Raw genomic sequence first — 11,923 nt, forward strand, 5'->3', positions numbered from 1 at the left:
TTTTAAAGCTGATGGGCTGAATGAATTTTGAACGATATTTATACTTTACCTACTTAGTAGTGTCTTTTTAGTTGATATCACTTAGAATGCTTTTGGTCACAGATAACAGAAGATTCTGACTCAAATTGGCTTAACTTTACCTACTTAGTAGTGTCTTTTTAGTTGATATCACTTAGAATGCTTTTGGTCACAGATAACAGAAGATTCTGACTCAAATTGGCTTAAGAAATAGGAAAACATATTAGTTAACATGATAGGAATTCCACAGGTGGGGGCATCTGGAAAACATTATCAGGGGGACTTGGCTGCTCTGTGATTCTCTCTGTTCTATGTGCATCTCTGTGTTGGTTTATCCTGAGGATAGGGACCTTATGGCTGTAGCAGTTCTAGATATCACACCCAGACTTGACAGTGCTTCGAGAAAGAAGCCTATTCGTGTGACTCTTTAGGACCCAGGAAGCCTTTCCTATGAGATTCTGGAAGACTTCCACTCAAATCTCATTGGTTATCCCTAAATTACATGCCCACTTCTAAACCAGTGACTAGCAAGAAGGGAAGAACATAATTGGTTTATGTCAATCTCTTGTGGTTGCTATGGGTTGGATTGTTTTCTTCCACAAAATTCATATTGCAGGTCCTAACCCGCAGTACCTCAGAATGTGAGCTTCATCAGAAATAGACTAATTGCAGTTGTTATTAGTTAAGATGAGGTCATAATGAGGTAGGGTGGACCCCTAATCTACTGTGACTGGTGTCATTATACAGAGGGCAAATTCAGAGACTCACTCAGGGAGAACAGGGAACATGAAGGCAGAGTTTGGGGTGATGCAGCAGAAGCCAAGGAATGACAAATCCCGGAAAGTAGCATGGAACAGATTTTCCCTCGCAGTCCTTAGAAGGAACCAATCCTGCCAACACCTTTATCTTGGACTTCTGTCTTCTAGAACTGTGAGACCATACAGTGCTATTGTTTAAGCCACCCACTTTGTGGTACTTTGTTATGACAACCCTAGCAAATTAATACTAGAGGGAAGAATTAGATGTTGGGGAATCCATCACCATGACCACTGCACCTGCCATTAGGTAGTGAATGTTGAATTAATATCTCTACTACAATGTATGTCTAAAATGTGAGAAAAGCAGCATCATGAAATAAAAGGTGCCCAGGCTTTAGAATCCAAAGATCTGGGTTTAAGCTATGCCCCTGGCTAGCTATGTGACTTTGAACCCTTTAACTGTGAAGTCCACCACTGAGCTATGAGATGGGATATCAATGATCAATTATTAACATAAAAGATTTCAAAGACATTTCTCTCCCTCAGTCCACCAATGAGAATACCCACCAATTTTCCACCTGCTTCAATTCTATCCCTACCTCAATTCCTCTCTACCCTGCCCCACACCAGGCAAGTTTGAAGTTGTTTCTGCAGAACTAATTGAGTAGAGAAGGACAAGAGAGTAGAAAAGAAAGAAGAAAGAGAGGAAGAACTTAGCCTCTAGGGAAGGAAGTCAGTCTGTAGAATAAAGATTTAAGAGAAGGAAGGGAGGAGATGAGGGGAGAAAATGTTGAGATGGCTGGGAGTAGAGAGAATTTTGAGGGCCTTTAGCTAGTGAAAGGCATCAGTGAGAGTGGGGTATACGAGATTTAGGAAGAAGAGAAAATAGATTTTCAAGGAGATTTGTTCGGGGTTATGGATTAGATCTCCCTATTACATTTTCAAAAAACTCCAATACATAGTGGAGTTTCTGAGCTTTGGATAGAGAATGAAGTTAGATTGCACATTTGCCCTTCAGGAGTACTTAATTAAAGAATTTAAACAATAAAAAAAAATTAAACCAGCTCCTGTCCTCTAGCCCCACCCTCACCCCTCACCCCAGCAGCTGCCAGTCAAGGAAAGGGGTACAACTTCATGCTATGAAGTTCAAAAAGTGGTGATCGAATAATAAAATGAAGTCTAGCTTGACTTACCATGACCCGTAAAAGTTTCCAGTAAGCTATTCTGATGGAAGAAGTTAAGTGAAAAAACTTCTGAGAATTCACATGACTATATCCTAATCTGGAGACAAAGGAACTGAGGTAAGACTGCCAGCTTAGATACAGGATATGTAGTCAAATTTGAATTTCAGATAAACAATGAGTAAGTATTTAGGGGATGCCTTATGCAACATTTGGGACATACCTATACTAAAATTTTTTTTGTCTTTCTGAAATTCAAATGTAACTGGGAGTCCTGGGATGAAGATGATGATAATATTGATGATGATGGCTAAATCTGGCAACAGTAGGTAATGAACAGGCATTCTGTAGAAAATTAAAAAACAAAACAAAACAAAAAGCCTTAAATAAAAGCCCTTAACTATCCTAGAAAGGCCTCAGTAGGTATAGGTCTCACCGGTCCTCAGGTTCTTTTCTTGAGTGGAGGAACCCTTATAAGCCTCGGGGGAGCTGCCTGTGGACTTTATTAAAATCCCAGTAGAGAGAGAGGCAAAGTCCTTCAGGCTTCATGTCACTTACAAATGAGTTCTTCTCCTCCCTACTGCACCCTGAGGCTACAAAAAATTGGATAGACTTGAATTACCCCAGCCTCTAGAACTTGGAGAAGACAAACAGGCTTCAGGAACAGTAGGATGGAGTCCATAAAGAAAGTTTTTTCAGAGCCACCTACATTATAATGAGCAAAATAAAAAGGTATATATCACAAATATGAAAGCAAGCAATATGTAGAAGGTAAGGAATAGATGAAGAACTCCCCCAAGGAATAGGAGAAAATCTCCTCTGGCCATTTTGAGGCAGCTGGTTTTTGTCCCGGTTTTTTTTTTTTTTTTTTTTTTTTTTTGAGACGGAGTCTCACTCTGTCGCCCAGGCTGGAGTGCAGTCAGTGGCCGGATCTTATGACAATGAAAGAAAAAGAAAAGAAAGAAAAGGTCTTAGATTTTTGGTTAACTCACTGCTTTTGGGAATTAATGGTTAGGGAGATAATCAAGATATACAAGAAACAAACAGACAAAAACCATCTATTTTTAAGGATGTTTGTTCTACTGTTGTTTGTAATAGTTAGTAAAAATAGTGTAAACAGTCAGGGATTGGTTGGTAATTTAAAAAGTGGAATACCACACGGTGTTGAAAAAAGAAGGAATTATACCTGCACTTTCTAATTCTGAGTGAGAATAATTAGGTTATGGAACAGCAGGAAAGGGAGGGCCCTCCTGAGGCTCTTCTGCACACCTATGATCACGTGCTTATGTTCAGAAAAGTGCCCAACGGCGTGTCTGCCAAGATGTTACCAATGTTCTAATTTTTTGCCATTCTCTGCACTTCTCTGTATTGCATTGAAGTTTATCTTTTACATCAAATATGTATCACTTTTACTTAAAACAACAAAAATGCTTTGCCCTCTCTAAAAAAAAAGCAAAAAGCTTGTCTATCTGCCTTCCTTGAGCCAAGAGGCTTTTGAGGTACCTGAAGCACTGTGGGATGAGGAAGACCCAGAAGAAAGGAGACTGGGTTATGTTTGCTTCTTAGTGAGTGGCCAAACACTTTGCCTGTCCTTAGGACAGTTCTTCAGCCACGAGCCCTGAGGTCGTCTTAGGAACAGCTGCTTGGCCTGAAGTGACCTATGGCCAGCTGGGAAGGCAGCCGATGGGACACTGGAGCTGTGGCAGTTGAAATGTTTTGAAAACCAGAATGGGGCCCTGAGAGTCAGCACCCAGCAGCTTGTTGACCAGGCAGCCTTGGGGAATTGTCTCTCGTCCCTAGCCTTGATTCCCTTGTCCATAAAATGAAGTTAATGGAACATACATTATAGGGCCATGGTAGGGATCAGATAAAATAATATACATTAAAGATAATAAATGTCAGTTCCCTACTCAAAGTTTTTCCATTGTGCTGTTAAAATTGGACTTTTATTTTATTGATGATTGGACCTTGGGTTGAGGGCAAATGTATTTGGAAATATTTGTGGCAGGATGAATGTCTTCTATGCCTCCCAGCCTGTACCTACACACCTAACCTTCAGCACACTTCGGGATTTCACTACTTCTGGGAGGTTTAGGATTTTATTATTCGTTTCCAGAACTTGCTTTTCCATGTGCATTATCTTGTTTGATACGTGAGAAATAAGAGTATTTTACTGTAATTTCTATGAACAGAACATGATTAAACAGTTGTCAGAAAATCAGAACAAAAGAGAAGGCTTTGCACTCAAAAGGCTCGCAATCAGCAATAAAAGGTCAGAATGGTGTCTGTCATCTGAGATGGAGGGGGGTTTCCATTACCCCCTCCCAGTGACAGACTGTTGGTTACCAGCTTTTCATCTCTGGATTTCAGCACAATTAAACAGCAGACTGAGTCTGCTGCCCCAGGCTGAAACACAAGTTGAGCACATGTGGTTACTTCTAGTTTTTTCAGAGCAGCAATTTGCATTTAAAATAAGATGAGTTAACTAGTCCTCCATGCTCTTTTCGGAGGGACAGTCTGTCCTGAGTATGGTGGATACCTTCTCTCTAAAGTCAGTTTAACATAGGAACCCAGCAAAACCGAATTGCTCACCAGATTACAGTTTCAGAAGCAATGTTTACAACAAAAAATATTTTGTGGCAACTAGTATACCAAAGCAGTGAATTCAAAACCTGCGTTCCAGTTCAGGCACCAAGCATGGATGCCACAGAATCCAGGATTAAATCAGAACAAATAAACAGGCAGTTTTGTCTCAGATGACAACACGTGTGCTTTTCACAGAGTTAATGTTGAAAAAAAGATGGCTATACAATAAACCCTAGACATATGCTTAGCCTGGGGCTTCAGAATTCAAAAACATAGGCAGAGCCGTGCCATAACTTTCCTAAGTCAGAGTCTCCTGATCAGGCAGATTTCCCTCTGTTGGAGTAGGTGTGTGAGAGTACAGGTTTGACGTCTTGAGAGTCACAAGCATCCTCTGTATGAGAGGAGGGGAATGAACAAGGGCCTGTGTCTTGGGTTGAACAAAATTAGGTAGTGATGACGCTGGTGAATCAATAGCCACAAAACTGTCCAGCACTGAGGCCAAACTCTTCATGATTTTGGTCATCGGTAACCATGGCATTAGTAACATAGCCCATCGTGAGTGTGACTGTGTGTATGTGTGTGTGTGCTTGTGTGTATACACATTCAGTGGAATGAGAACAGAAATAAGACATTTTGAACAATTACCCAATTAGCTGTCCTACAATTACGGGAATGTGACATTCAGTTAAAAATGCAAGGATCATTTTACGTTAAATTGCTCATTTTGAAAGCATCCTCCTGGCTCAGTCGCCATGCCAACTGGTTTGTAAAGTGGTGCCCATTGCTTCTGAGAGGCAGGACACAATAGTATCCCTCATACCATGCCTGAGCCAGCTTTCTTATTTAGCAGAGTTGAAAGTAGGGAGGGAAACGGTTGTGGTTGGGAGCTGGGGGCTCAGCCAGATTCCCCTTTCAGTGATTTCTCAGGCGTGAGGATGGCCTGCCTTGGCCGCTGCATCTGAGGAAATATTGCAGGGGAGAGGCAGGGCAGGGCTGGGAGACCACCTGAGCAGGATGTCATTGTGCAGTCCGTTAGAGGTCTCTTTTTACGGCAGAGTGATGGATGGCAAAAAATGAAAGACAAGTGAATAGGAGCAAAACGGCAGGTTCCAGAAAGTCAGCAGCATCACTGATTGGGGTCCAGCTGGATGCTCACCAATAATTCCTCCTGGCATCCAGAAAGCCACGATGGGGGCAGAACCTAAAAACCGTTTGCCCTCTTCTTTGTTTTCAAGTGCCTCTTCTCATGGTCTGACCTGCTCACCCACCCAGAGCCCATCTCCAGGGCATATAAGAACCTCAGTTTTCTTTGGCATCATTCCCTCCTGGCCTCATGCCCACACATTGCCCACCCATAAAGAGAACACAAGCCTGAATATAGTGGAGCCCACTATTCCCACATGTATCATTTTCACATCCTGGAGCTCAGAAAAAAGGAGCTGAGTAGAATCAGGATTTCAAAGGACACTGGGCCTCTGCTTCTGACTTGGGGGCAGCTCAGATCTCAGAGCCTGGAGAGGGCTCTGCATCCTGTGAATGCTTAACAAACGAAAGCTTACCTGACATGGAATTCCTTAGAAAGCCTCATTAGTCAACGCTCTTCCCTCCTGCACTGTGAAATGTGGTGCTAGTAACAGTCCTATTAACAGTAGGACATTAACCAGCACTTGCATAAAGCAAGGGGGGCTTTCCGATCTGTGTTTATTGCAGGCTCTGCTGCTCCACAGCTGGGAAATGTGGACAGGTTCTTGGGTGTTCTGAGCATCAGAGAGCTGCTGATGTAAAATGGGAATAAAAACGGTACCTACCCCACTGAGTTATTGTGAGGACTAAATGAGCAAATGCATGGGAGGGGTCTAGCTCTGTGCCTGACACACAGTAAGTACTCAAAAATGGTTACCTTTATTACTACATATGTACTTTCAAAACATGACTCGGTGTCAAAGCTGAGACTCCCTAGAGAGGATCCATAGCCCCTCAGCCCTGCACACAGATCCTGGGCCCTGGATACTAAGACATAGGCCAGATGGGATACGATTCAACCTCCACATGACCACCAGTGGGGGCTTTCTCAAAAGGGAGCTTGGAATTTGGGCAATAGATATGACACCCAAAGGAGCGGGGGAAGGTCTGGGGACTAGGGTTGGGCAAACAGTGTTGAGGTTCCAGCTCCGCTGTTAGCCACCTGGACCAGGGAAAATCAAATTAACCTTTTTGTGCCTTGGTTTCCTCATCAGTCATTGAGATTTTGATACTACCTTTCCATCCTGGTTCTTAGAAAGATTATATAAGATAACAAATATGAAAGTGCCATAACAAGTGACAGACACTTCATAAATGTAAGATGGTCCTTTTAGTTACCCTGAACCCAGTGCAGTGCTTCATAATGTCTCCCGGTTTGGAAAGCATGCGAACCCGAGAGAGGGCAGCATGGCTTTCAGTGTGGTGGCTATTTTCCTTAGACCTCATTGTCATTGAAAAGAGATCAGGAAGGCAAGAGAGGAAAATCTGAATTTGAGTCCCAGCCTCCCCCATCACTAAGTAATCTTAGCAAGTCTCTTCTCTGGCTTCTCACAGAGAGGAGTAGGGTCAGAGGACCACTGAGGCTTTCATGGCTTTAGTTCTGTGACTTTTATTGAACTCCTTATCCCTCTAGCCAGAGATAACCAGGTTCCCCTCATAGTCCTGACTTAAAACATTTTTTAAAAAAGCTTTATTGAGGTATAATTGGCAGACGATAAACTGAGGACTCCCACTTCTGGCCAAGGTGGAGTATCAGGGGCGAGAGTCTTGACCCTGTAGGTCTTCCAGGGCCTCATGTTTTAGAGAAAATGGAGCTGCTTCCTGGCTGATGCCTTTACAGCCCCCAGAACCTCATCCTGATTAGGGAAAGCAGCACTGTTTTTTCTAATTATCCTGACATTTCTGACAAGGCCATTGTTCTTTAATCCTAAAAAGATTTGAAATCATTCTAATCCGGCTGGGCTCATGTCACACGACACTGGCTTCCGGGGTTTCCATGAGCTAGAAATGCATTAACATTCCCCAAAGGTCACAATGGGGCTAAGAAAGGGCCTCCAGGTCTGTGATATGGGAGAGAAAGAACTTTGAGAGAGTGATCTTTAAAAAATTGTAACAAAATATTTGGAACCCTGACTCTTTTTGCAAAGAAGCAGGTTTTGTCCAGCTCTTCTAGGCTCCCTGAAAGTCACTACGACCCAGGGGGAGTGGAATGAGCCAAACAGTGGCAACACCCAAAGCCCTTCGAGGCGGAAATCTCGTAGACAGCTGCAACTGTCCTGAAGTCTCTTAAGATGAGGTAAGATTAATCCTATTCTTGGATTATAAGGCCAGAAAAAAAAAAAAAAAAAGACTTTTTAACTAATGTATTCCAGGAAGTCATCAGCCATGTGATCAATCACTCTGTGTACACTGAAAATAATGTTATCAAAGAATAAACAACAACCCAGGAAAAGTCTCCACAATACCAGCTTCTCATTCTCTGCAATAGTGACATTTGGGGCTGTCCTGCATGTTGTAGGATGTTTAGCAGCATCCCTGGCCTTTACCTCCTAGATGCCAGTAGCACCCCACCCCCAGTTTTGAAAACTGAAAATGTCTCCAGACATTGCTGAATGTCCTCTGGGGGGCAAAATGGTCCCTGGTTGAGAACCACTGCACAAGAGCAATATGGTCCCATTTTGGTTTGAAACAAGAGAGTGATGATAGACTATTGTTTTAGCCACAATTTATTGGGTGACTGTTACATGCCAGGCACTGTGTAGAGCATGTTACAAATAGAATTATCATTCCTCTGTGGCTAGTGGATTACAGGGAACTCTTTTATTTTAATGAGAAATACATAAACTGTTGACTTTGGGTCTTCCAATTTCTCCAGTTAATTTGCAGGTTCTCCCTCTGCCTGCCACCCCACCCAGCAAGGAGGAGAGGAACTGCTGAGTAGGGAAGAGATGAGTCTTGGCCCTGTCACTTCTTAGGGGTGTGGTTTTGTACTACCTGCTCACCATGTTTGAACTTTACTCTTCTTGTTTATAAAATGAGGACAATGACACCTGCAAGACTGTGAGGTTTAAAAACAAAATCTGTGTTGAGAGGTTAACTTGCCTCTTTTACTTTCCAATGATTTCCTCAATGCCTGGCCACTGGGGCTGGTTCATACTAGATGATCAATAAATGCTCCTTGAATGAGTAGGTGGATGAAAGAAATGTCTGGCATCTATCACAGGTGCTGGCACTGACACGTGCTTGATAAATGGGCTGGCTAACTGTGAGTGTTGCTGACGGGCAAAGGACAGAGACACCAGGAAGGAGAACAGGACACAAGGGCTGCCTCAGCCCTTGGGGAGTTTCTGACCTGGGAGGATGGGAACAGCAATTAACAATAGTTACAGATCATTAAATAATTGCATGTGTGAGGCACACTGTAAAGAGGAGGCTCAGAGTCCCTGTGTGCTCACACTCACACCTGGCCACAGATAGGTGACACCCCCGGCTCGCTTAGGCCGGGGGGTCTGCAACGAGGCCAAGGACCTGGGCTCTTGAGAAGTTTTAAGTCTGAAAACATTGCTTTTTAAGCTTAAAACAATGAACCTTAATAAAAGTAACCACTTCCATTGAGCTTTGAAACACTTAATAGGAGTTAAAAGTAATTAGGCTAATAAAATAGTCTTTTGTTCCAATTCAATAAGTGCTTTCTCTTATTAACTTCATTGTCCTTTAAGATTTGGATTAAGGTTTGTCTGCATTTGGAAAAGGTCACATTCGCCCAAAGACTGATGGGTGATAACAGTAAGGCAGCCCCTTGCACAGGGAGAGGCCAGCAAGAGCCTGGGCTCCATGAAACTGCATTTCAACTCCAACCCTGATGTCCTGCCTGTCTCCTGGGCATTTTTATCTTACACTGCTAAGCATCAGTCTCGTTTGTACAGTGAGACTCATATCACTGTGTAAGGCTGTATTGAGGATTCGGAGAGATCATGTATGCCTGTAAAGTACCTGGCATGCCTCCGGGTACAAGGAGGGAGGTGTTAGCTGTGATGGCCCCTTCCCTTCTTCCCTTTACTTCAGAGGTGACCTTTCCAAATCACATTTAGTCCTTAAACCTCAGGTCAGGCGATAGTGCTGATGGGAAACCTTACCACTCAGGTTCAGCTGCAAGCCACTCCTCTGGGCTCCTACAGCCTCCCGCATGCTCCCTCTCATGCATCCTTGTGATGGGCTGACCAGGAGCTTCCTGAGGACAGGGGTTGGGGCCACTTGCCTGTGTGCTTCTCCATGCCCGTTTGCTGTCAGACGCCTCCCTCTCCCTTCCGCTTTCTGCTCTGCACTGCCCGGAACTACATTTTCCGGGATCCCCAGGCAGTGGCAGGCTTCTGGCTAGTTTCTACCAAGGGGAGCACTGATGGGAGATGAAAAAGTGGGAATAAAGGAGAAGCCAGGATGCTCCTCTGTCTCTTCTTCCCTCTTCTCTTTCAGGGGTTTTTGGTAGTGGCTGTGTCTCCCTGATAGCTCCTCTGTATGATCCAGCCCTGCCTGGCAGCCCTGGCTTCTGGGTTCTGAAAACACCACGTTCCTCCTTGTGTCCCTCTATCTAGTAATTGGCAGCTTTCTGATGTTGTTAAGTTCTGACTTGCTTCACCATCTCCTATTTGGCTCCTCAGCTTTCCATCTTCTGTGTAACCTGTTCCCTGTACTAAATTCCTCTGTGTGAAATGCCCAGCATGGTTTCTGTTTCTGTGGTGGGACTCAGACACATACATTCTGTGTTCCTAACCTCTGACACAGCACCTGACCCATGATAGGATCTTAGGAAGCTCTTTTTTGGCTGAGTATATTTCCCATTGTAATATTCCCCAAAGGTGGGATTTTGTTCGTCTTTTACAGGCTTTCTTCTGGCCCTCCCTTGCTTTCTGTAGCTTCAGCAAGCCAGAAGCATGAGGAGCAATTACAGTGAGCACCAGCCCCAGAAAAGTAGTGATGAAATGTTTAAAGTTCTTGAAAATTCTGTCTAGTTCATTTCTATTTCATTTTCTTAAGCCCCAGATTCTAATTGTATCTGTCTACACAACAAGTGTAATCAGGGAGCCAAAATTAAATTTCCCCAATCCCTGCCCTTCTAACCAATCACAAATCATGAATGAAAAGAGCAGGTTTAAGTGGAAGACTCAGCTCCAGGAGGCCAGTCCTTCTGTCAGCTCTGTTAGGCTCTGCACAGAGGTGGGACCTACCTCTCCCCACCACTCCGCTCCAGGAAGGGAAAATGCAAACAAGTGACTTTCGATGACCACCTGTCTGCAGTGGCATTGGTCTCAAAGGAGACCTAAAGTGAATGCTAATTTCAGAAAAATAAAGTTTGGGGATATGGTTTGGATGTTTGTCCCCACCACCCCCACCCCACCAATTTCATGTTGAAGCGTGATTCCCAATGTTGGATGTAGGGTCTGGTGGGAGGTGATTGGATCATGGGGATGGATTCATTATGAATGGTTTAGTGCCATCCCCTTGGTGATAAGTGAGTTCTCACTTGGTTATTTTTGTGAGATCTGGTTGTTTAAAAGAGCCCAGAACCTCTCCCTGACTCTTTCTTGCTCTCCTTCTCACCATGTGACATCACTGGCTCCCCCTTTGCCTTGTGCAATGATTATAAGCTACCTGAGGCCCTTACTGGAGGCAGATGCTGGAGCCATACTTGTACAGCCTGCAGAACTGTGAGTCAATTAAACCTCTTTTCTTTATAAATTGCCCAGTCTCAGGTACTTATAGCAATGCAAAAACCGTCTAACACACTTGGTTTCAAATGATTGGGAAGAAATGGAATTAGAGATCTCTGAAGATGCCAGGAGTCTGGAGATTGCTGGGGGAAGGATTGCCCTGTCCCTGCCCGGGGTTGCCTCCTGTGTGGAGGGCCTTAGTGCTCTGGAGACAGAACCCCTGGGTTCAGATTCTGCCTCTGCTACTTACCAAATATGGGACTTTGGCTGAGTATTTCACCTGGTCTGAATGGGCACCTACATCCTAGTCCTGGAAAGAGCTCAAATAAGGACAGAGGAGGTACTTAACAAAGGATTACTCCTACAACCTGGATCTATGCCTTGCCTTGAAGACCAGTTGAGGGCCCAGAATGAGCCTCCTGTGGGTGCACTAGCTCTGCTTTAATTGCCTAGTTGTTCTAAAATGAATCTTCCTGTGCTTTGGAGCAGAAAACAACAGAGGCTACAGAAAGCCCCTGGGGTGTGTCTCAGTTGCTATTGCTCTGACTGTGGTCTGTGAACCCTGGGTAGTCAAGACATAGCTCCCATCTGCTCCTCTTTTCAGTCCTTGCTGGTGAGGAGCAGGTGTTCTTGCCAAGCTTCTCTTCTC

At 44.0% G+C, this 11,923-nt stretch overlaps 1 long non-coding RNA gene across 1 annotated transcript; it reads left to right on the forward strand.

The window, feature by feature from the left end:
• Positions 1 to 775: 775 nt before the first annotated feature.
• Positions 776 to 8,752, forward strand: LOC105469962 (uncharacterized). The gene is made up of 4 exons (XR_011619742.1): positions 776 to 948; positions 6,254 to 6,421; positions 7,714 to 7,862; positions 8,442 to 8,752. It is a non-coding gene; the product is annotated as an uncharacterized lncRNA (long non-coding RNA).
• Positions 8,753 to 11,923: the final 3,171 nt, after the last annotated feature.

The sequence above is a fragment of the Macaca nemestrina genome, chromosome 2 (assembly GCF_043159975.1).
Source record: "Macaca nemestrina isolate mMacNem1 chromosome 2, mMacNem.hap1, whole genome shotgun sequence".
Classification (NCBI taxonomy): domain Eukaryota; kingdom Metazoa; phylum Chordata; class Mammalia; order Primates; family Cercopithecidae; genus Macaca; species Macaca nemestrina.